Source organism: Camelus bactrianus, chromosome 27 (genome assembly GCF_048773025.1).
Source record: "Camelus bactrianus isolate YW-2024 breed Bactrian camel chromosome 27, ASM4877302v1, whole genome shotgun sequence".
NCBI classification, from domain to species: Eukaryota; Metazoa; Chordata; class Mammalia; order Artiodactyla; family Camelidae; genus Camelus; species Camelus bactrianus.
In genome coordinates, this window is record NC_133565.1 from 36,422,876 (window position 1) to 36,446,672 (window position 23,797).

Consider the following 23,797-nt stretch of genomic DNA (forward strand, 5'->3'; position numbering starts at 1 on the left):
ATGTAGCGCGTGGGTTGTAGGAATTCTTTACACATTGTGGATGTTAATCCTTATTAAATATGCGACTTGCAAATATTTTCTCCCATTCCGTGGGCTGCCTTTTCACCCTGTTGGCAGTGTCCTTTGATGCCCAAAATGTTTAATTTTGATGAAGTCCACCTTACCTACTTTTGTCTTTTATTGCCTGTGATTTTGGTGTCATAGCCAAGAAACCTTTGCCAAATCCAATGTCTGGTAACTTTTCTTCCTTGCTTTTTTTTCTACAAGCGTTATAGTTTTAGATTTCACATTTAGATCTTACCCTGTTTTGATTTAATTTTTGTAGGTGGTGTAAGGTGAAAGGGCAGCTTCATTCTTTTGCATGTGGATAGCCAACGTCCCTTGTCAAAAATCATTTGACTGTATCCCCCAGAGTTTTTTTCTGGGCTTCCTATTCTAGACCATCAGTCTATGTGCCTGCCTTTACGCCAGCACCACACATGCTTTGAAGTAAGTTTTGGAATCAGACGGTGTGAGATCTCCAACTTTGTTCCTCTTTTTCAAGATTGTTTGGGCTATTTGGGGTCCCCCCAGAGATTCTATTTAAATTTTAGGTTGGCTTTTTCTGTTTCTGCAAAAGGCCATCATTGGGACTTTGGTAGGAATTGCACTGAATCTACAGGGCACTTTGGGTGGTGGTGACATTTTAACGGTAATGCTGAGTCTCCTAGCGCATGAACGTGGGACGCCTCTGTATTTACTGACACCTCTTTTAATGTCTCTCAGCTAGGTTTTGTTGTTTTCAGAATATGAGTCTTTTGCTCCTGGTTAAGTTTGTTCCTAAGCATTTTATTCCTTTTGATGCTGTTTTAAAGAAATTGTGTCCTTATTTTCTTTCCGGATTGTTCATTGAGCGGGTACAAGTGCAACTGGTTTTTCGCTTGTTGGTTATATGTCCCGAGACTTTGCTGCATTCGTTTTTTCCTGTTTGTCTCTACGCTGGGTGGTGGGTATATGGTTTTGCGTGTCTAGAATATTTTACTAAAAGACAAATACCCTGAGCCCCAGACATGTTCTCACTAAAGTAACTCCCCTCCAGCTACAGTTGGAGGAGGGAGCAGCCCTTGGGCTCTTACTGGGCTTCTCGGCCCCACAGAGAGCCCAGCTCTTTTCTGTACCCTGGGAGATGCCAGCTTCCCAAAACGTAAAGCAATGCTTTGTGAAGCTGAGTAGAACCGCCAGGGAACTGTCTAAAGAGGCAGAGGGGCCCCTGCCTAGAACCTGGGTGGGAGGCTGGGCTCTGTCACTGGTGCTGGAGGGACCCTGGCCAGGTCTGTAAAGCAAGTGGGTGAGACTTGATGCCCTCCCGGGCCCTGCGAGTGCGGAGGAAGTCGGAGGCTGGGCAGGCGGTGGGGACGTGGCGGAGTCACCGGGCTCTGGCGGCATGAGGGTGGACCCTCTGCAGCCTCCTTGCTCACCCAAGGAGAACGCTCCAGGATTTTCTGCAACTTGTCACTCCTTTAGTCAACCTTTGTGGGTTTAAAACAACAGTAAAGTACTTGTACGATAATTATTACAATAGTAACCCCTTGCGCTGCAGTTTGTAAAGTGCTTTCACAACCGTTGCTCCTTTTACAAATGAGGAAACCGAATCCCAGAGGGTGGGGTGTTCCTCGCCCCTAGCTAGGCTAGTAAGTGGCACACCTGGTCTGGATTTAAAAGAATCCCTGAAGTTTAGCTGCCCAGAGTGCTGGGCGGCCACCCTGAACAGTGAGGCAGTTACAGACGAGGGAACGAGAGGGAACGAGAGAGCAGGGAAAACACTGGGAAAGCCCCGTCACCTGCTGCTGTGCTGCGGTTAGTTTTCCGTAGCATCTGTCGGAGAGGGCACATCCAGGGGTGGACTCAGAATGTAATCAAGTAACGCACAAACACGTACAGGAGTCCTGACCCGGTTTTAGAAGGGGAGCCAGCCCCACCCTCCTCTGCCACCCCCGCCCCGCGTCCCCTCTGCCTCTCTGTGCCAGAGCACCCGGCTGGCAAGTGCCAGCCTCAGTCCTCCCTCACCATCCGTCTCTGCGTCTGGCTGGCAGCTTTCCCCGGCCACAGCCACATCCCATCGTTTCCCTTCCACGTGGAACGCTGGCGTCAATGACAATGGGGACGGTAATTGTGAGTCCGTGAGATGTGAGCGAGGTGGAGACGGGGAGGCAGAGAAACAGGAAGAGACAAAGACTGACGCAGAAGTTTTACAAGGGTGCCAAGGCCGGTCAGTGGGGGAGAGTGGGCTCTTCAACAAGTGGTCCCGGGACAACTGGGTGTCCACGTGCAGAAGAGGGAGGCTGGACCCCTACCTCACGCCACATTCAAAAATTAACTCAAATAGATTGACAACCTCAATGTAAGGCCCGAACTTTATAAAGCCAGCAGAAGAAAGCACAGGGGAACTCTTCATGGCACTGGATCTGGCAATGGAAATACAAACCCTCGTAACATGGCTTGGGGCGTGGGTTGTGAAATGGTCCAGCGTCTGTGGAAAAGAGCATGGCAGCTCCTCAGAAGGTTAAACGTAGAACTGACATAGGACCCAGCACTTCACTCTTAGTGTAGACCCAAGAGGAATGAAGATCTATGTCCACATAACACATGCATGTTCACAGCAGCATCAATTATAACAGCCAAAAGGTGGAAACAACCCAGTGTCCATCTGCAGATGAATTTATAAGCACATTGTGGCACATCCATACAATGGGATACTATTCAGCCATAAACTGAAACGGAGCACTGATGCAAGTCACAGTTTGGACAGATCTTGAAAACATGAGTGAAAGAAGCCAGACACAGAAGGTCGTATGTTACACGATTCCCTTGATATGAAATATCCGAGCAGATCCGCAGAGACAGAGAGCAGATTAGTGGTCACCAGGAGACAAAAGGGGAAAGGCGTGCGGGAGAGACGGCTTCACGTGTCCGGGGAGTTCTGCTGCGGGAGGAACTGGAGAGGGCTGGTGGTCGCACAGCATGGTGAATGTGCTAAATGCCGCTGAATTCACATGTTAAAATGATCAAGTGTATGTTGTGTGAAATTCACAACAATTTTTTAGAAATGGCATAGAGACAGTTCGGCCAAGACAGAGGCAGGGCCCTGGAGAGGACTGGAGAGAGCAGAGACGGAGAAACCGCGACAAGCCCCCCATCACAAGAAATCTACCAGCACCATCCCGCCCGCCGGTTGCCAGCTAAATTTAACGTAGATCTATATTCGAGGAAATGCCTCTTTTGACATAATGAATATTTAATCACACCTTGGTCGGGCAATTTCACAGGAGTAATTGAAAGCAGTCTTTTATTTATTACTCCAGAATGATAGTGACCCACAGCCCGGAGCTTCTGACACAGTCATATCCTGGAAACGTCACCTGCTGACATATGCTGTTGAAGAGGAATGTGGGGGCGCTTTCTGCCCCTCCCCTTAAAGCTCACTCGCTGCCAAGCCCCCTCCCCCCGCCACTGTCATGCGGAGCACAGCTCCAAGGGGAGGCTGCCTCCTGGGCATAACCTCCACCCACATCCCCTCCCCACTCAGGGAGCTGTACTTGTCAGGGCTTGTGGATTGAATGGTGTCCCCCCAAAAGATACGCTGAGGTCCTAACCACCCCCAAACCTCAGAACGTGACCTTATTTGGAAACAGGGTCATTGCAGGTGCTATGGGTTGAGGTAGGTCACACTGGAGCAGGGTGACCATTACTCTAATACGACAGGTGTCCTTACAAGAAGAGGGGAGGGGACGTGGAGACACAGCAGGCGAAGACGGCTCTGTGCCGAGGGAGGCAGAGGCTGAAGGCCAAGGAGACCCAGGGATCGCCGGCAAACCCCCTAAGAGCAGGGGACGGGTCCTTGCCTAGATCTTCAGAGAAGGTGTGGTCCTGCCGACACCTTGATTTTGGACTTCTAGCCTCCAGAGCTATGAGAGAATCCACGTTAAGCCCTCTTGGTTCGTGGCGCCCTGTTACAGCAGCCCTAGGAATTGGCCACCCTCCTCCAGGCAGCCCCCTCCCGAGGGACACTCCCGAGACCTTCTTGCTCCAGCTCCCGGAGCAGCGGCACCAGCGTGGACGACACAGCCGGCCGAGCGAGGGAGACGAGGCAGGACCAGGGCCGTGCGCGTGGGGAGCGACGGGGCTGAGCAAGAGTTTCCGGCCACCAGCCCGGAGCACCAGCAGGAAAGGCCAGGGGAAGGGCGTGACTGCAGCAGGCCGGTCGGGACCTGAAATCAGCCTGCCGTGCTCAGGGAGGCACAGAGTCCTCCCTCTGGCCCAGGCTCCGAGGAGGCTCTGGACCAAGTCTCAAGATCCAGCCACTCCCCATGGTAGTTGGAGCCGCCTTTGGCCCCAAGCCATCTAAGTGCTGGGCTGCACAGGGACCCTTGCACCTGGCGCCCAGGTAGAAGCCCACAGTCCTGTTCATTCAGAGCCCACAGCCGGGGCACTGTGGGCCGACACATGGAGTCAGCGCCAGCCGGGGGCACCATACGCCTGACCTTTCTGTTCACGGCTCTCCCGGCAGCTGGGCTGAGCGTAATTGAGGTGTGTGAACAAAGAAGACGCCAGCTACATGAGCCAGAGGGACTTTGACGTGCGATGCCAGAGTGCTCAGGGCAGCGAGCAGGTAGCACGCCTCACCAGCAGGGCCTGCCCTCAGTCCCGTTGTCCTCAAGATGAAAATGAAAGAGATCAAGTCAGTTATCTCAAAGGCCTTTTCTGCCTCCGTTTTCTCTAACTACAGGGACCACACACCCTGCCAGGGGCCTTGCACTCCCGTGCCCTCTTCTGACTTCCCAGCCCTTCATCCACGGCTGCAGACCCCCCACCCCTAATCTCATCATTACAGCCTGCTGGCCCCTGCCCCAGCCTGGGTTCTGTTCTGCTGTGGAAATTCTGCAACAGCCAGAAATCCATCACACTAATCAGGTCATGAAAGAGGGCACGGGCAGCCCCCTCTGCAGGCTTTTACAACTAGAAAGAGGCAGCAGGGGCCATGGATCCTTTCATTCACCAACCACAGATCTGACCGGCTGCAGGTACTCCATAAGTGTTTGTTGAATGAATGAATGAATGAATAAATGCGAATCTCAGTCTCTGAAAAAGAGAGTGCAAGGCTGGGATGGGGACTGGCAGAGGCCTTCCTGGGACCCTTCAGCTCAAACTTTCAGACACAGGATCTGCTCTGTCTGCAGACCTGGAGACGATCATCCAGCCTGTTAATGCTCCAAAGGGCTGGGAGGATGCCGCCCGCACACCAAGATCAACCCGAAACAAGGGGCCGGGCTTGGGTGGCTGCACGCAGCGCAGATTTTCTTAACCGCCTGGGGCTAAATACCAAGCAATGAAAATGAAAGGAGGTGGGGAGGGAGACTCGCTGAAAGGAGAAACCAGAGAGGAACAGCCCCAGCTTGTGTGCAGCGATAAGCAGGGTGATCACAAAGCAGACTAGAGGCGAGTTTCCTGGAAGGAGAAGACAGAGGGGAAAAACACTGTGATTGGTTCCCTCTGCTCTGAAGTTGCAGCACCTGCCCCCCAGCTGCACCAGGGAAGTGGCCAGAGGTCGGGGGGAGGATTTACCAACTCTTCCAGGCCGTCTCAGAATGCACACGTGCGCACACGCACACGCCATCCACGTGCAATTTAAAATGCAAAGTTTTAGTACTTAGAGGCCGACGCCGGGACCCATCCTCCCATCCCTCAGTTTGTACTCAGACTTCAGTTCCCTGAAAGGAGAGTTCAGGGGTGAGGTGCACTGACCCTCCAGCAGGCAGTGATCGGCTGTGAAGCATGGAGCAAATGATTTGTTACTGACCATAAGGTGTCAAAGTTTGGGAATGGTTTATTTAGTTGTACAGATTGGAGAGAATTCAGGGTTACACCTATAGCGTCATCGCTTTGTTTTTTAATTGAAGGACAGTTGATTTGCAGTGTTGTGTTTCAGGTGTACAGCAAGGTGATTCAGTTATACATGTGTATTTTTTCAGATGGTTTTCCATTATAGGTTATTGCAAGACATTGAACATAGTTCTCTGGGTTACACAGTAAACCCTGTTGCTTCTCTGCTTTCTGTGCAGTAGTCTGGGTCTGTTAATCCCCCAGCTCGTCCCTCCCTGCCTCCCTTTCCTCTTTGGTCACCGTAGGTCTGTCTTCTATGCCTGTGAGCCTGTTTCTTCCTCGCAGACACTCCCTTCTGCTTTCTCACAGGACAGGCCGGGCGGAGCCGACCAGCAGCACGAGAACGTGCGATACTCTGAGCACTGCCGACCGTCTCTTGTCCAGAATGTGGACCCGGAAGGCAGGCAGAGTCGAAGACACATCCCAGAGAGCAGATTTGGTCTGTCAGCAACCACCACATTCAGTGCGTCGAATGGCCAGGGCCAAGTGCTTGCAGGATCAGACGGCCGAAATGTGAGAGAAATAAAGTCAGAGGGAGCAGGAGACAGAGAGACAGAGAGGTGGGGAGGTGGGGAGGGGCCCGGACACTGCTGGCTTCAGGCCTTTGTGAAAGTCCGCAGCCCTGCGCTGCCCGAACCGCCCGCTCTGCTCCCTCAACCAGGTCGCCGTCCTGCTCAGGCCAGTTTAGTGGAGCCCTGTTACTAGCAGAGAAGGGGCCCGGCCGAGGCCCGGCCCAGGCCCGGCCCACGGGTCACCAACTGCAGGCGGCAGGCAGGAGGCCGCAGGAGGCGGGGAGCGCGGAGCAAGGCCCCAGGCCCAGCTGTTCTCTCTCGCAGCTCGAGCTTGGTTTGAACCAGAGCTCCCCCGGCTCTGCTGCTCTGTGAAACCCGCGGGCGCAGAACGAGGCCGGAGGTGGAGGCGGCCGCACCACCCGCTCATCCCACGTCAGGGAGCAGAGGGCAGGCCCAGCTGCGGCCGCCTAGGCCGGGCCTGCGCTGAAGGCTCCCTGGGAGCTTTGAAGGCGGCGCAGGGTGGTGCGGGGCCGCGGGGGAGAGGGCGCCCCGGCCAGGCCCCCCACCTGGCAGGCAGGGCAGGCCCCTGGGCCGTCTCCACAGATGGGAGCCCTGGGGCCACAGGACCACATCGCAGGCCTCAGACGCGGAGCCCGAGGCAGTGCGAAGGCCCCTGGCAGCGGTGAGAGGCCTGCATGGAGACCCCGCAGGGCCCCCACGACGCAGGGTGGGCCCCCCGGTGGAGCGCAGCCTGAGGGGTTCTGCCCCAGAGGAGCCTTCAGAGCCCTGCTGATCCAGCACCCATTTCTAGAACAGGAGACTGAGGGCCTGGGAGGGACGCACTTGCCTAAGGTCACACAGTGAGTAACTTGTCACCCGACCCCTTCCTTGGGATAATGTCCCCTAAGAGCCAGTGGGGTCCTTCCCTAGGTCACTGGTGCTAAGTGTCCAAAGACCCGAGTCCCTTCTTCCAAAAGGTTGCGGGGCACTCTCAGCCCCTCGTCCCCCAGCTCTGGAGTCCGTGGGCCGACACCGGAGCCTGGTCTAGGACTTGGCAGCCAGTCTGTCCCACAGGACATCATGGGGCAGGAGAAAGCACTAGGACTGTGTCCAAAGCTGTCTTTGACTTGACCCCTCTGTGTCGCCTCAGAGACATCACGAACCTCTGGTTCCCAGTCTCATTTGTTGAGTGAGATGGTACATTGTGTCCTGCTGGCTTCTCAGGCCATGAGGACTCAGCAGGGTGGAGTCTGGGACCAGGATGGCCACACGGGTGTCAAGGATAGGCGATCACCCTGCTCCCGCAGTGGAGCCCTCTGCTCGCCGGCTGGTGAGGCCTTCCTGGGACCGCGCCCATCTCACGTGGAACTCACTTAAAGCAACTCACCGCCTTTCCGCAGTACCCAACAAGGGCCCTATGCGCCAGCGTTCAGAACACCCTTGTCTTGTTTTTATGAGAAAAGGGGGCTCGGGAAGCATCTTAGTGAAGGCTTCTGAACATGGGGTTCCACGCTGCCAGGGACCCACGCATGTGGCCTGGCACCTCCAGGCTGTTGCCAGGATTTCAGGAAGTCTAGTGGGAGCTGTCTCCCCGGGTGAACGCGAAGGCTCGTTTTCTCTGCTTCGCGCCGGAACGTTCTTGCAGAGTGCAGGACCGACACACCACTGCCTCGTGTTAGCCGGAGCGCTGCTTGCTGACACCCATGTTTCTGACTAATGTAGACACGCACCCTGATGAACGGCTATACGATAAACAAGGTCGGTTCGGTAGGAAGACTTCTTTTCAAAATTTACAATCCTCAGCAATTCCACTTCTAGGTATTTCGACTAAGAAATTATTATGAACACATGCAGCGACTTACAGACGAGGCTAGGTGTTGATACGTTGTGTACAAACCTTTTTAAGGCCCAACGGTTGGTTAGGTTATGGTGCATTCAAATGATGAGGTTATGTGCAGTTGCTTAAAATTATCTTGTAGAATAATATTCAATAACACTGAGAAATATTTATTGAGGTATAGTCAGCAGAAATATTATTTGCCTATTAAGCAGAGAAGACAAGCTTCCAAAACAGTACAAACAGTATGACTTTTAATTTTGTGCAGTAAAGATTATACACACCAGTATTAAAAACGGTTATGAGGTCAAAAGTGACTTCTGTTGTACTTTTCAAGTTTTCTACAAATTATATGTATGATTTTTATAATTGTGGGAGGAAAGGTCAGTGGCAGTAAAAGTCATTTTGGGGTTATCTGCAAGAATAAAGTCTCTAGAATAAAATTAAAATATAGAATTTTTAATAAATTTATATATCTATATAAAATTAAAATACAGAATAGAATTTAAAAATAAAATAAAAATTATAGAAAAATAAAAAGAATAAAGAAAATATATATGTATATATATGTATAACTGAATCACTTTGCTGTACACCTGAAACTAACATTGTAAATCAACTACACTTTAACAAAGAAACTTTTTAAAAAAAAGAATAGTCTATAAAAGGGTCTGGAAAGTTGAGAGTTCAAGGAGACCCCAAGGGCAGGGCCCAGCAAGCTCTCCTCCTCCCCGACTTGTAACGTAGCAACAGTTGGTTTTCACAGCTTCCGTACCTCCGTTTGTCAAAGTCTCAGGCCCCCAAGTGTTGGTGAGGACGTGGCTCCATGGCGTCTCTTGCACAGTTCAGGGGAGTGAAGACTGGCACAACCACTCTGCAGAACCCTTGACTTTATCTCCTAAAGCTGAACGTTCACATACTTAACACTCAGCAGTGAACACGTGTTCGTCAGTGGACCCTGCAGGAGCCATCACAGCAGCACTGTTCACAACAGGGAACCCTGGAGGGGCCCCCTGCTGTCCATCAACACAGGAATGAATGGGTGACGGGGCCGTGCTCCCGCAGCAGAGTCAAAGCAAACTGACTGGTGTCTCAGCTTGAGAAGGTGCAAAAGCTCTGGATTTGGATGGTGGTGACGGTTGCCCAACACTGTGAATGTACTTAAATGCCACTGGATCTGTACACTTTAAATGGTAAATATCACACTATATATAACCATATTAAAAATCAAATTAATTACAGTGGCCACAATAATATAGATGTAACTTAATCATGATAGTATTAAGAAAAGAAAGAAAATTTCCAAAGATGACACACAGCATAATGTCCTCTTCATAAAGTTAAAAGGACTAAAATCTAAAATATGCTTTTTTTAAAATTGAAGTATAGTTTAGTTACAGTGTTGTGTTTCTGGGGTACAGCATAGTGATTCAGTCATATATACATATATACATTCATTTTCGTATTCTTTTTCGTTATAGGTTATTACAAGATACTGAATGTAGTTCCCTGTGCTGTACAGTAGGACCTTGTTGTTTTCCTATTTTATACATAATAGTTTGAAGCCACTAATCCCAAACTCCTAATTTATCCCTCCCCCGACATTCCCTTTGGTGACCATAAGTTTGTCTTCTATGTCTGTGAGTCTCTTTCTGTCCTGTAAATAAGTTTCATTTGTATCATTTTTTTTAGATTCCACACATAAGTGATAGCATGATATTTGTCTTTCTGTCTGACTTACCTAGCATGACCATCTCCAGGTCCATCCATGTTGCTGCAGATAGCACGATTTTATTCTTTTTTATGGCTGAGTAGTATTCCACTGTATAAACATACTACAGCTTCTTTATCCAGTCATCTGTCGATGGACATTCAGGTTGTTCCCATGTCTTGGCTACTGTAAATAGTGCTGCTGTGAACACTGGGGTACATGTGTCTTTTCAAATTAGAGTTCCCTCTGGATATATGCCCAGGAGTGGGATTGCTGGGTCTTATGATAACTTTTAAAATAGGCTTTTTGGGAAAACAAATCAAATATAGGACAACCAAATATGCCAGCAAGAGAGCAGGTAACACAGATCTCAGGGTGACTGTTACCTGGATTAGGGAGCAGAGCTTGACGTGGGCTGTTACCAAGGTCCTGCCTGTGGGTGGCTGGTGGGGTCACAGGTGCTTTTTACATTAAAGGAAAGAAAATGGAAGAAGGAGAAGAAAGGAAGGGAGGACAGAGGGGAGGAGGAGAGGGGAGAGAAAGGCGTTGTGCATGGGCCAGAGAGGAGGGTGTGTCAGGAAGCAAGGGTTTTGATCAATCCAATTCTGGTCACCTGGGGTCCTTTAAAACAAAGTGCTAAATGGAGCTTCTGTTGTGTAATAGACAAGTGAAAGGCGCTTGTGAAAAGTAAGTGGATGATTTGGGGGGAGGTGTCCCAGAGCACCTGTGCACATAGTAGGGGCTCAATAAACGTTTGTTGTTTGTTGCGGGAGAAAGTAAAGGAGTGCTTAGCAGAACAGTTAGGGTCCAGAGACCACGAGCAGATGCTGGTGCCAAAGGCTTCACCCAAACAGGACGCCACAGCACGGCGCCGGTGAGCGAGCCCGGCTCTGTGCAGGCAGCTGGCGGGTGCCGGCCCCGGGCGGGGCTGCTACCAGGGCCCAGGTGGAGAGGCCTGGAAGAAAGCGGGTGTCTTTGGAGATGGGCGTGGAGGCAGGTGCTTCCCCTTCCCCTCAGACCCAGTGAGAGGTGCTCGACGAGGACCAGTCAGAGGACTCGAGGGGCTCCAAGGACTGCGGGAGGTCACACAGGCTCACGTGTCCCTGGAAGACCTACAGACAAGGCCCAGTGAGCCGCCGGGCAGCAGAGTGGAGAGTGAGGAGCAGGCTCTGTCCAGGGCCAGCGGAGGGGCTGAGGGGGGTGGCATCTGCTCTCTGGGGGACAGGAACAGACAGACAAGAGTCTGGTGGAGTAGACCAGAGCCAGCTGGAGGCAAGAGGTCAGCACGCTGTCGGCGTTGCAGCTGGAGGGCCCAACAGAGCGGACGGGCTGCGAGAAAATCCAAGTAGAGAAAGAGCCAGCTTTAGATTCAAGAAGCCCGGAAGGCACCAACGCCTCGTAAATGCCGGTCTTCTAGCCCCGTCTCTGCAACGGCGCCCTTTCCCTGGGAGACCCGGCCCAGACAGCCCTAGAGTGATGGTGACGAGTGTGACGCGGTTGCGAAGGGCGTAAAGGGAGGCTGCCATCTTACATCCGTAGACGGCAGGGCTCCACGTCTTAAAAATAGTGACTCTCCCCAAATTCTGCCTGTGGATTTGATGCCGCTCCCACTGAAATCCCACAGGGCCTTTTCACAGGACTCGATAAGATGATCTTAAAGTTAATGAGGGAGGAAAGAGCCGAGAAGAGCCAAGGAATCTTGAAATGAAAGAACAAAAGTGGGAGATTTGCCTCGACGGGTATAAGGAATCGTTACAAAGCTGTTATAATTAAAAACAGGGTGGTTTTGCTCCAGGAATAGTTAAATAAACCACAGAATAGAATATAAATCCATAAACACAGCTTATACGTAGCAGAGAGAGAATTACAAATCAGTGTAATGAATTGTTCTAAAAATAATGAATATAAATAATAAATGGACGAATCATTCTATAAATGGTACTGGGAAAGTTGGCTAGCCGTGTAGAAAAAAAGTAAAATTTAGCCTTTTCCTCACACTGACTCACACACACAATCCAAGGAGATCAAAATCTAAATGTGAAAAATCATTTTCTAATTTTCAGAAAAAAACAAATACAGACGAGTATTTTATAGCATCAGTATAGAAAAAATTTTATCAAGCTGTATTAACTACAAACTATAAAGGAGAATTTTGTCACCTCAGAATAGATTGAAATTTAAAACTTCTGCCTAGCAAAGACTCTTACAAATGAAATGGAAAAGAGTAGTCAGATTGAGAAAAGATACTTTAAACATCAAAAAATTAGTATCCAGAATATATAAAGAACTCCAATAAATCAGTAAGAAAAAAACCCACCTGAAGTGGGCCAAGCACGTGAACAGGAAATTCACGGAGAAGAAAACAGGGCAGTGAGTAACCACGAAGAAACAGGCTTAATCTCACAGTAACCAGGGAACCAGACTGCAGAAGAGGGGCGTCCACGTCACACTGGTCAGACTGGCAGGATCTGCCAAGTCTGGTAACGGGTTCTCAGCAGCGGGGGGAGGAACAGCTGTACTTGCGGATGGGGGGTGCCGGTGACGGCCACTGCGTGGGGGCGTTTGAGCATGGCCAGCAGGTCGGGAGAGGGTCAGCCCGCACCACACAGCGCAGCCACTTCTAAGGAGCCACTCGAGAGAGAGTCACGGGCGCACAGGGAGGCAGGCACTAAGCTGTCTGTTGCTGTGCCGTTCGTAACAGTGAGTAAGTGGAAATGACCATCATTAGCAAAATGGAGACCTAAAGATGTGGCTGACGCACCCAGTGGAGTATCACGCAGCAGTTAAAATGGGCTAGATGTATACGCATCGCCTCTCACACCTGCTCCCTGCACGCTACAGGTTCTCTTTGACACATAGAATCTATTCGCTCCCGTCCACCACCCCAACGATGCTCTGCCACCATTGTTGCTTGGATGATGCAACCGACGCCTAACTGGACCCGCTACTTCACATTGGCCACGGGCAGCTGGCCGGCACCCAAAGGCATCTTTCTAAGAGCACCTGACATTGTCACTTGCCTGCCTAAAACCCTCCAAGGACTGTGGCTTACAGAACGAAACCCAGATGCCTCAGCAGATCTCACAAAGGCATCATCTTTCACCTCGCCAGCGCTTCCAGCCCAGCCTCTCGGAATTGTCCACGTCCACCCACCAGGCCAGCTGCTCCGTCACCTGGCCTGACCCCGTGACCTGCTCCCTCTGCCTGGAGTGAGCTCTCCTTTAACTCAGCCCCTTCCCACCCGCACTGATCTACCTGCAAGGGGATCAGCTGGCGAGCATCCACTCTCAAAACTCGCTCGAGAACCCCTGTGAGGAATTTGCCAGGTGCCGACACGCCCACAGACCCCTCTCCCCACACTTTGCTTTCTCTTGCGACTCCCCGGCCCACCTCAAGGCACAAGACCAAGCTCTCTTCTCCGTGGGAAGCAAAGCAAGTCACTTCCCACTCTGAGCAGGAGCTCGCTGCCCATTTGTTCCAGCTTCTCAGGTGGCCGGCGCCGCCAGGGGGCCTGGGCGGAGGGGACGGGCCGCTTCTCACCGGGGCACCGCTGCCCTCCCCGGCCTTGTCAGACGCGCCACTTCCCTGCTTCTTTCCCTCCTTCCCTCCTCCTCGTGCCTGCAGCCAGCTCACACTCGGGAGAGTCATTGGTGGGCCCGAAGACCTCTGGACTGGCGGGGCTCATCGCGGGAGAGCTGCTCCCCGGGGAGGACCCCCACGCAGACCCGCCTCAGGAGGATCCCCGTGAGTGACGCTCACGGCTGAACTCCCGCGTCCTCCTCTGCTTCCCACACACCTGGTCCAGAAAACCCGCGAAGGAGGAGGAAGAGGAACCTGGCTCGCGGGGGAAGGACAGCCGCGAGCACACGGTTGGACACAGCCAGGGAGGCAGGAGCCGTGTCAGATGCTGGCCAAGCTTCTCCGGGGTGGGGCTGCCTGGGAGGCGGCGCAGGGCGAGCCTGCGGACGGAGGACTGGAAGCACGTAGCATGGTCACCCCAGTTCTGCCCAAGTGACATAGGGCTGCAGCCTCCTAAAACCTTTTAAAATTCTTTATGACGACACTTCCTTTCTGGAGAAAGTTGGTCCTGTTCAGTGGAAGTCTTTCTGCCTGGCGAGCACCCTGACAGGTTTGGTGTGTGCACTTGGAGTCCGGAGCAGCTGAGTGCTGGAACCGCTCTGCAAAAGAGAAGGAAAAGAATTCGGACATCCAGGGGACGGAGGCGAGGAGCATCAGAAAAGGAAAGAGGGAAAGAGAGGGAGAAACGAGTAAGTGGGGAGGTCGGGCAGTTGGGGGTGAGGAGGTGAGTCAGCATTTTAACGTCAGAAAGACCACTCGTGATTCTAACTCGCGTGCTGGGGGATAGTCCGCGGGCGGGTGCGAAGCTGCCATACTCACGGAGCTTGGAGCTGTGCATCTCTGGGGTGTGGCGACGGAGTGATGGGGCATGTGGCGTGAGAGAGGGGTTCTGGGATCTGCACCTTAAGAGCCTGGGGTCCCTTGGGGATCCGTGGAATTCTTCGCCGACGTGGAAGGGGCTTCAGAATTGGAATTGAAGACATGCTGATCTGGATCTTAAGTGCCTTCAGCTGACATCTGGATTGCGTTGGTAACTGCACAGCATCTGATAAACCTGGAGAACACTGTGCACCTTCCCAAAGGCCATCCAAGGCCTCCAGCGGCATTTCTGCAGGAATAAATGGACAGGTGTGTGCGTCTCCCACGTTACCCTCGCACTTGGCCGAGGACCACAGTCGCTCAGAGTTGTGGAGGCAGGAGAGGACCCAGGTGAAAACCTGTTGGAAGACTGGGCAGTGGAGGCCCAGAGAGGGAGGGCGACTTTCTCAAGACCACACAGCTAATGGACAGAGCTAGGGCTTATTTTTCCGCCCCCAGCTTTGGGCTTCCCCCCTTCCTCCCCAAATCCTGCAGCTGCTGTGAGCTAGCATGGAGCCAATTCGGGTTTGAGGGCGATTCATGAAAAATGTCCCGGGAGTCAAAGCAGAAGACACGGAGGCCTTGTGTTCTAAGGGAAGCTCCCAGGACGCCGAGCTCCAAACACGTTCCTGAGTCTTTGCCACCACATTTAAAACCAGAGGAGGAAAGCTACAAACGGGCTTTTTCTCTCTACAGATAAGAGAACCGCAGGATGTTAGGTCTGCGAGAGACGGGCTAGGGGCGTCTCCCTGCCCAGACCCCCTGCAGCCCAAGAGCTGGAATCCTCCTCATGCACACTCAGAGTTGCATCAGCAGAGCTGTGTGTCTTCAGTAGCTTCTCACTGAGCGCATCACATTAAATGATTCGCAAAGTTCTAATTTGTCGAGCCTGTCAAGAGTCTGTTGACAAACCAAGGAAGCTGGGCTCTGGACACGTGGAGGGGGAGGATTCACGATGCCAGTCTCTTTGTTTTTATGCATGTTTTCAAAACTCCATAATAAAAATTTTAAAATACATGTATTTTTCAAAGTCTGCTTCTTAAATTAGTATCAGAAGTAAAAACTTCCATGGTGAACATTTTGCATATTGGCTAAAACAAAAGCCAAGCTGCTATCAACAGACTCCATCCAGTCCGTCGACCTGTGCCTGTATCAAAGCTCTCATGTTAGAGGGGAAATTCAAAGTGCTTAGTTTGAAGTGGAAATTAGGACGCAGTGCCACTAGGGACACTGTATCACCCACGCTGTAATAGTAACGTCTCACTGCTCCGTGTCACGACTGTGTCACACTTGTGGGCACACACAACCACACACCACCACCAGCGGTATGTGGATGGAGCCGGTGTTGACCGCTTACATGCCCAAACTCGCTGCCTTCCCAGCAGAAGCAGGTGCCCCCAGGGCACTAACCTGTACCTGCCGGAGGCTTTTAGAGTTCCCTACTACTGGGGCAGGTTGGGAGGGGCGGCATAGCTCAGTGGTAGGATGCATGTTTACCATGCATGAAATCCTGGGTTCAATCCCCAAAATTTTTTAAAAAAAGGAGTTCCTTACTACTCCTCTGCTCCCCCAGCTACTTTCTGAGCTCCTTGAAGGCAAGGATAAGGCTGGCCCTCCTCTGGGTCCTGGGCTGGGACCCTGCCCCACAGAGTCACGGCTCAATAGATATTAGATAACTTAAAAGTCAAACTGTGTATCTTTCTGGGCTTGGAGTAGACAGCAAGGAGAAAGACAAGAGAGAAGAGACCTGGGACACAGAGCAAGAGCTGGGCTCCTCATCTCAGCTGCACTGCTGATTATCGTGGGGCCTCAGTCTCTCCATCAACAAAGTGGGAATAATAAACTTTACTTGCAGAGTCGTGGTGAAGAAGAGAGATGATGGATGTGAGGTGTCTGGCACGTAACAGGAGCCCCATCAACGGCTGCAGCAAACAAAACAACGACCCCAGGATGAAAGTGACGTCCGACACAGAGCTTGGGACAGAGGTGAGTGTTTTAAGCAGGGGCAGTGAAGGGTTACCAGGCTGATGTTAGCCAAACAGTCCAAGATCTTTTCTTTTTAATTGAAGTAGAGTTGACTTACAATGTCTGGTTTCTGGTGTGCAACACAGTAATTCAAGTTATACACACACACATTTATTCTTTTTCATACTCTTTTTCATTATAGGCTGTTATAAGATACTGAATAGAGTTCCTTATGCTACACGGTGGGACCTTGTTTATCTGTTTTGTACACAGTAGTTTGTATCTGCCAATCCTAAACTCCCTATTTAACACCCCCACCCCACTCCCCCAGTAGCCATAAGTTTCTTTTCTATGTCTGTGAGTCTCTTTCTGTTTTGTAAATAAGCTCATTTGCATCATTGTTTAGATTCCACATATAAGTGACATCGTATATTTGTCTTTGTCTGTCTTACTTCACTTAATATGAAAATTTCTAGGTCCATCCATGTTGCTACAAATGGCATGATTTCATTCTTTTTTATAGCTGAGTCATATTCCTCTGTGTGTGTGTGTGTGTGTGTGTGTGTGTGTAAGGTTGCTTCCATGTCCAAAAGTCCAAGATCCTTTAGTAAAAGTCAGACAGGAGAGAGTTCACAGGCATTGGTGGCTTTACATGCCATGACTTTAACTAATCCTCATGTCAACCTGTGAAGTGAGTGGTTTGTGCCCAAGTCCCCGGGAGGGAAGGAGGAAGCTGTAACCCAGGCGGCGTGGCCGCTCCCCCAAGCTCTCGGGGGGGGGGGGGGGGGATTTCTGGCATCTGGGGCAGGAAGTGTTTATAGGCTCCTGGTACTGTCCCTCGTCCCTTCAAACCAAACCAAATCCTGAAGCACCTCAAAGCTCACGTCTCTGAGGCTCTGTCCTGGACCTTTGTTTAACAGCAAACACGGATTCATTCCAGGCTTCCCTAGTTCAGGTTGACCTGGGCGGGGCTGCGCTGCCTGGGAGGGGGACAGGCTCCTTGGTCCCTCCCCACTGCCCCGTCGGAGGACACGACCTGCTCCGTCCTCCGGCCTGGAACCCTGCTTGCTTCTTCTGTAAAGCACAGGGAACTGCATTCAATGTCTTGTATTATCCTATAGTGAAGAAGAATATGAAAAGGAATATATGCATGTAAAAAAGAAAAAGAAGCTTAAAAATAAACTCTGGGAAAATTCAAGAAAAAAACAAAGATAAGCTTCAGGCCCCACAAAGCCGGGTCTGCCCCACCCCCAGCGGCCAGGAAAGGCCTTTCTGAGGTGACATTTGAGCAGAGACCTCAGTGAATAGGAAGGAGCCGTTAACATGAGCAAAACAAAATTCTTGGCCCGTGGGAGCCAGTGATTCTAAAAAGGCCCTCATCTATCCGCTTTGCTGAGTTGAAAGGCTGCATTTGAAATTCCATCTCAGGCCAGGTCTGCAAAACAGGCTGAGCCCGAAAGTCTCCCTGTCTCCCCAGAAGCCACCAACCCCCACCCCTCCACCAGGCTGCTGGCCTGCGCTGGGCCTGGGAAGCAGGGCAGAGAGGGCAGGGGCGCGGATCGGCAGGCCCTGGGGCTCTGGGGACGGAGACCAGCAGGAGGAAGGAAGCCAGACAGACAACAGCAAGTGCAACGAGACGGTGGCACCTGGGACCTTGTGTGCTCCCGGGGGAACATAGACTGGGTCAGCAGCCTTGGGGAGCAGCGCAGTGGTGTCTTCCAAAGTCAAACACACACAGTCGACCTTCGAACAACACAGATTTGATTTGAGCGGCAGGTGGGGGGCCCACTTATCCGTGGATTTTTTTTCCATGGTAAATGTGACAGGACTACACGACCCGCGATCCAGTTTGTTGAATCTGCAGATGCAGAGGAATCGTGGATACGAAGGGCTGACTGCAAGTTACATACTTGGCTATGCGGCGGGCTGGCGCCCCAAACCCTCACACTGTTCAGGAGCCAACTGTGTTTAGGGTAAGACTCAGCAGTGCCCTCCCTGGGACTCGCTCCAGAGAAGTGAAACCTGATGTTCACGCCAGAACTCGTGCACAGGAGCCTCATTCACTGTGGCCCAAAACAGCCCAGACGCCCCGCAGCAGGCGAGCGGACGGACAGACCGTGGTACGTGCCTGCAGCAGAAACTCCTCCGTTTCATGGAGGCACAGGCCGCTGATACACCGGACGCCACGCGTGAATCTCCCAGACATGCAGATTTCTAGAGGGAAGAATTTACCTGTGGGATTCCACGGTATGATGTTCCAGCTGTAAGAACAGAAAGCAGGTGACTGTGAAAGGGACACGCGGGCACTTCCTGGGGAGAGTGAAATGGGTCTGGATTGTGACGTGTGCACCTGTCAAAACTCATTGGACTGTGTACTTAGAACGGATGGGCACGTCTTATTACATAGAAGTGACAGCTTCCTTAGGGTACAGCTTAATAAAATTGACATAAAAACCACATCACAGCACACTGTCCACTGGAAAAACACTCCCTGAGGTCCATCTTCCACCCCCTTCACTTTACACATCAGGAGTCGGAGGCCCAGACAGGGGAGTGACTTTCCCAAGGTCACACTGTGAGTCGGGACTGCTAACAAGGGGCAGCTGAACGGCTCGCTGGAGTTCACAGGGCGCTTCCCCGCCGCCTCTGGCTTGGTGCTCACTGCGGCTTTGTCAGGCAGCAGGGCCACTAGGCCCAGCTTACAGACGAGCACACTGAGGCCCGAGGTCACACAGCCAGCTTCACCACAACTGAGCCAGCCGGGGCAGCGACAGTGGAGCGGGAAGGCCAACCCAGGGCCTCAACGCCCAGCTCTTTCCTCTTCCCCACACATCCGCCTCCGCGCAGAGGGACGTGAGCTGGAGACCCTTCGCTGAAGCCGAGCGCCCAGAGCCCAGCCCCGGGGCCGGGCCAGGAGGGGAAGCAGAGCCTGGAGCACTTGTAAGCCTCCCTGGTGGGGCTGCAGGCTGGGGGGCGCTTCTGCTCCGGGAGGGGAGCCACCCAGGCCGCACTCAGATCCGGTTTCCCCTGGACGCTCTCTCCCGGCCTGCCAGGAGAGGTGAAGATTGCAGAGAGCCAGCAACACGACGCCCTGGGGAGAGAGATTAGCGGGTTCCGGGGTGTTTGTCTCCCCAAGAAAGGCGGCTTGTTTGGGATCTGACTCCAAGCCGCAGATGATGCCATGCCAGGCCCACTGGAGCTGAAAGGAGGAGAGAGAAGGCCCACAGAACAGAACTGGGGCCTCCAGAACCCCAACAGGGCCGTGGAGGCCGCTCTGCGTCCCCCAGAAAGTGCACTCCAGTGCCTCCTGCAGGACAGGCTCCGTCCCAGGCGGACCCCTGGGTCTGCTGAGGACACATGTGGCCTTCACCCTGTGGGGCCGGTGTGGAGCCGAGGAGCCTCGTTTTTTTCCTCCGGGGCGGGAGAGCCTGGACCCGGGGCGGGGGCTGGTCCCGAGAGTGGGGAGGGGAAGAAGAGCCAGTTAGCACGGAAGCCGGCAGAACTTCTAAACACTGAAATGCGCGAGACGAAATATTACTGAGGCTGCTGCTCATGGAGGACAAGGAGGCATGTCCTGGTGACCCAAGGACCCTCAGTGAGGTTTCGGGAATGCAGGCTGGGACCCCCCAGTCAGGATGCATCTGCGCGGCTGCAGCGGGGGCTGCCTCCACCTCCCCATCTCCAGCAACACCTGCTCCAGCAGGCTTTTCTGACCCCGGGCCCAGCCTCTCTGCCCGGCCGCCCCGCCCCTGACTCGACCGTTGGATCACGCGCGCTCATCCCCGTGCTCAGGGCTGTCTATAGCCAGGCATGTATTCACCCAGAGCACGCGGACCCCTACGTCCAGCGGCAGGGCCGGCTTGGGGCATCCCTTACTTGGTGTTTGGAGGCTCCTTGTTCAAAGGCAAATTAACTGATCCCCCAAACCTGTCGAGCAGCCTGTACCTCCACAGGCCACTCCAAGCCAGACGTCCTGGTGCAGAACTCAGACCCACTGCCCGGGTGCCAGGAGTCTGGGCTCCCAACCAAATTCTGCCACGGGCTCCTTGCAATCCTAGACAAGTCTCCAGGTTCCTTGGCCTCTTCCTTGTGGACTGAAGGAGGAGAGACATTCTCCAGGGTCCTTCGAGCTCCCACCGGAGAGTCCCGCTCCCTCCGTTGCCCAGGGAAGATCAAGCCGGGTCTGCCCTGCACACCGCGTCCCCAGTTAGCCTTCTTCCCGTAGAGCGCTCCCTTATACAACATGTGTGTCCCCAGTGGAGTGCTTCTGGGCTGATGTTTACATGGGAAGACAGAAAAGTATGTGTATGTCTCCAAAATTTAATACAACATTTTTAATGAAACAGGGAGCAGGGAAAGAATCAAGATACATTCCAAGTACAGTTAGTGGATGGTCTGAATCCAGTTGTGTTTTGAAAAATACGAAAGTCACGGTGAAGCACGTGGTGCCTCCTGGCCGTCGCTGGCACTGGGGCAGACTCCTGTGTGCAGAGGGCACACTGCTCGTCAATGTCCCTGTTGGTTGTGGGGTGACCAGAAGCAGAGCTTTAAGCATCTTACAACCTAACATGGCCGTTTGTTGCACATGTAGGCATTTTACTGTATTTTAGTGAGAGCTGGCAAATTGGTTAAGGGATTGGGGGTGACAGCAATACAGTGTTTCCTCTTTAAAACTAAAGGAAATACAGAGGAAAGGACAAGAAAGGTGTTCCCAGAAGCATCTGCATATAGAACATCTCATCTGCAAGAACAGATCGCTGACATTAAGCAGGAGATGCTACACAGCCCCCCCCCAGCTCACACAGTGGTGGTGTTCCTGAGAAGTTCAGTGTGTGTTAAACCCTTGCAAATATACTTGGTGTTTATTACATAAAGTAGAGTTTGGTTTGGAGCTCAGATAATCACCTACATCAATGTCCTGAGAGACACGTGGAGGGCAAGGCAGTTCTTCATCGTGAGCTGGTCCCCAGCATTGCACAATGCCCAGCATGCCGGGCTCAACCCCCCCGCCCAGTGACAGCAGTGCTCCCCTCAGCACTGGGACCGCCAGAAATGCCCCCTTATGTTTTCAGTGGCCATTGGAGCATTCCCACCTTCATGGAGAAATTACCCTTAAATAGTATAAATTACTATTTTAGCATATTGATAAAGTGGGCAACCATCAACCACTAGTTCCAGAACACCTTCATCACCCCAAAACTGAAACCTTGTGCAGTTAGTTGTCGCTCCCCAGCCTCCCTCCCCAGCAGCCGCTCGCCTACCTTCCAGCCCTGAGTCTGCCTAGTCTGGGCATTTCATGTAAACAGTATCATACAGCGTGTGGGTCTTTCGCTTTAAGTAGTGTTTTCTAGGTTCGCTAAGGCCACCGCTGAGTCAGCACCTCGTTCCTTTCCATGGCTGAATAGTATTTCATTAGCTGGATCTACCACAGTTCATCGACTCGTCTGTTGAGTTGCTTCCTCTTTTCGCTATGATGAGCAGCACTGCTACGAACACTCAAGTATACGTGTTCCTCTCCCGGTTGTGCTGAGATGGAATCGACAGGCCGCACCGCGCGAGCGAGGGTGTGCAGCGCGATGACGTGACTCACGCGCGTCATGAAAGGCTGGACGCGATGCGTCCAGGGGCCATCCGTCATCTCACCTGGGCACAAAATTAAAGAAAGAGGAAAAGGTCTTCCGGTGATGAGAACCCTTAGGGCTGACTCTCCCGACAGCTCCCCTGGACAGCAGGCAGCCGTGCTCGCTCCGTTGCCGTGCTGTGCGTGGCATCTCTGGCGCTCGTGGTGGGCGTGTGCCTGTGGCCGCCCCCGCCCGCCCCTCCCCCGCCCGCATCGCGTGTGTTTGGTTCGCTCTCTTGTGTGTCCACCTGGAAGCCGCTGGGTCGTCCGGGCACCTGATGCCTGACTTTTTAAGGGAGTCGCTGTCTTATTTAAGACCCCAACAGCGAAGAGCAGGGGTCCCAGCTTCCCCACATGTGTGTCAGCGCTTGTCCCTGTCTTTTTGAGAGCAGTGGTCCGAGTGGGAGTGAGGTGGCACCGCGTGAGGGCTCTGAGTTGCATCTTCCTGGTGACCGAAGGCGTGGTGCATCTTGCCACCGCTCATTGGCCGTTTACACATCTTCTCTGGAGACGTGTCTGTTCAAGTCTTCTGCTTGCTTTTAAGCTGGGTCATTTGCCTTTCGGGTGGTGTGTGGTAAGGGTTCTTTGTATATTCTGGATACGAGTTCCTTCTCAGACGTGTAATTTGCAATTTTCTCCCATTCTGTGGGCTGTCTTTCCACTGTCTTGATGATGTCCACTGAAGCGCAAAAGGTTTTTGCTATGACGGAATCCAGTTCCCCTCTCGTCCTTTGATCGCTGTGTGCCGTGGGCTTGGAACTGTGGTCCCAGCAGCTCCCCCTACGGCCGAGGCCGGGAAGTGGAGGCTGCGGTCATTTGAAGGGAGGCAGCGTCCTTCTGGCCTCAGAGGCTCTTGCTAGGATTCCAGGCACAGGGTTTAACTTCTCTGGGTTAAAAACGTTTTCCTGCCCAAGTCGAATGGCACCAGGCCCCCAGGCATCCGTCCCTGACAGCAAACTGGTCTTGGGACCCGCCTCTAAGAGCAGACCACGCTGGGCGGGGGAGAGAACGTGGGGGCCCTGAGCCCTGGCTGGGCACCACGTGGGTAGAGGGACAAGGAGAGGCCAGCGGGACATGAGGAAGGCCGGGGTCGCCTCTTGGCTGAGGAAAGTCGCCACCAGCCGTCTCCTCCATGGGCATCAGCTAGAGCCTCCCCGTCCCCTACCTTGGGCCACACTTTGGGTTTCGCAGTAAAGGGCCTGCTGAAACGTGAATGTGTCTGCAGGATGGGGACACGTCCTAGATGGCTGATGGCAGACAAAGAGGAACCCTGATGCTCATCTCCTGCAGGGCCTCCAGCTGTGCATGGAGAAAGGGAGGCCCAGAGAGGGCAAGGGACTTACAGCGAATGCACAGCAGGGCAGGGACCACACGCCCTTCCTCTCCCCCCACCCCCGCTGTCCCTGGGCAAGCCCGACGGCAGCAAGCAGTGTCCTCGCGGCACAGGCAGTCTGCGCGGGCGGGAAGGGGCAGGTCCGTGTCCCAGAGGGTGAGCGCCCAAGGGCCCCAGCCCTCGGAGGGCAGGGCCTCACCTCTCTGGGACTACCCTGCAGATCACGTCTCTCAGTAACAGTGACAGCTGCCACCCACAGAGCGTCCGCGAGGCCAGGCGCCACACTAAGAAACATCCCTGCCTCGTCACGTTCATTCCCCGACAGCCCCGTGAGACGGGCATCTGTTTTTTTTTTTATGAGGCCACTGAGGCACCAGGAGGCTAAGCGACTCACCCAGGATCACATAACTCGAAGGAGCTGAGCAGGCTTTCTAGTCCAGGTCCTCCAGCTCCGAATCAGCGC

At 52.9% G+C, this 23,797-nt stretch overlaps 1 long non-coding RNA gene across 1 annotated transcript in view; it reads left to right on the plus strand.

Moving 5' to 3' along the window:
- Positions 1-23,797, plus strand: part of LOC105069230 (uncharacterized) — a 36,248-nt gene that overhangs the window by 6,451 nt on the left and 6,000 nt on the right. The window contains exon 2 of the long non-coding RNA XR_835316.3: positions 16,272-16,402. This is a non-coding gene — a long non-coding RNA (uncharacterized LOC105069230). The remainder of the gene's footprint in view (positions 1-16,271; positions 16,403-23,797) is intronic.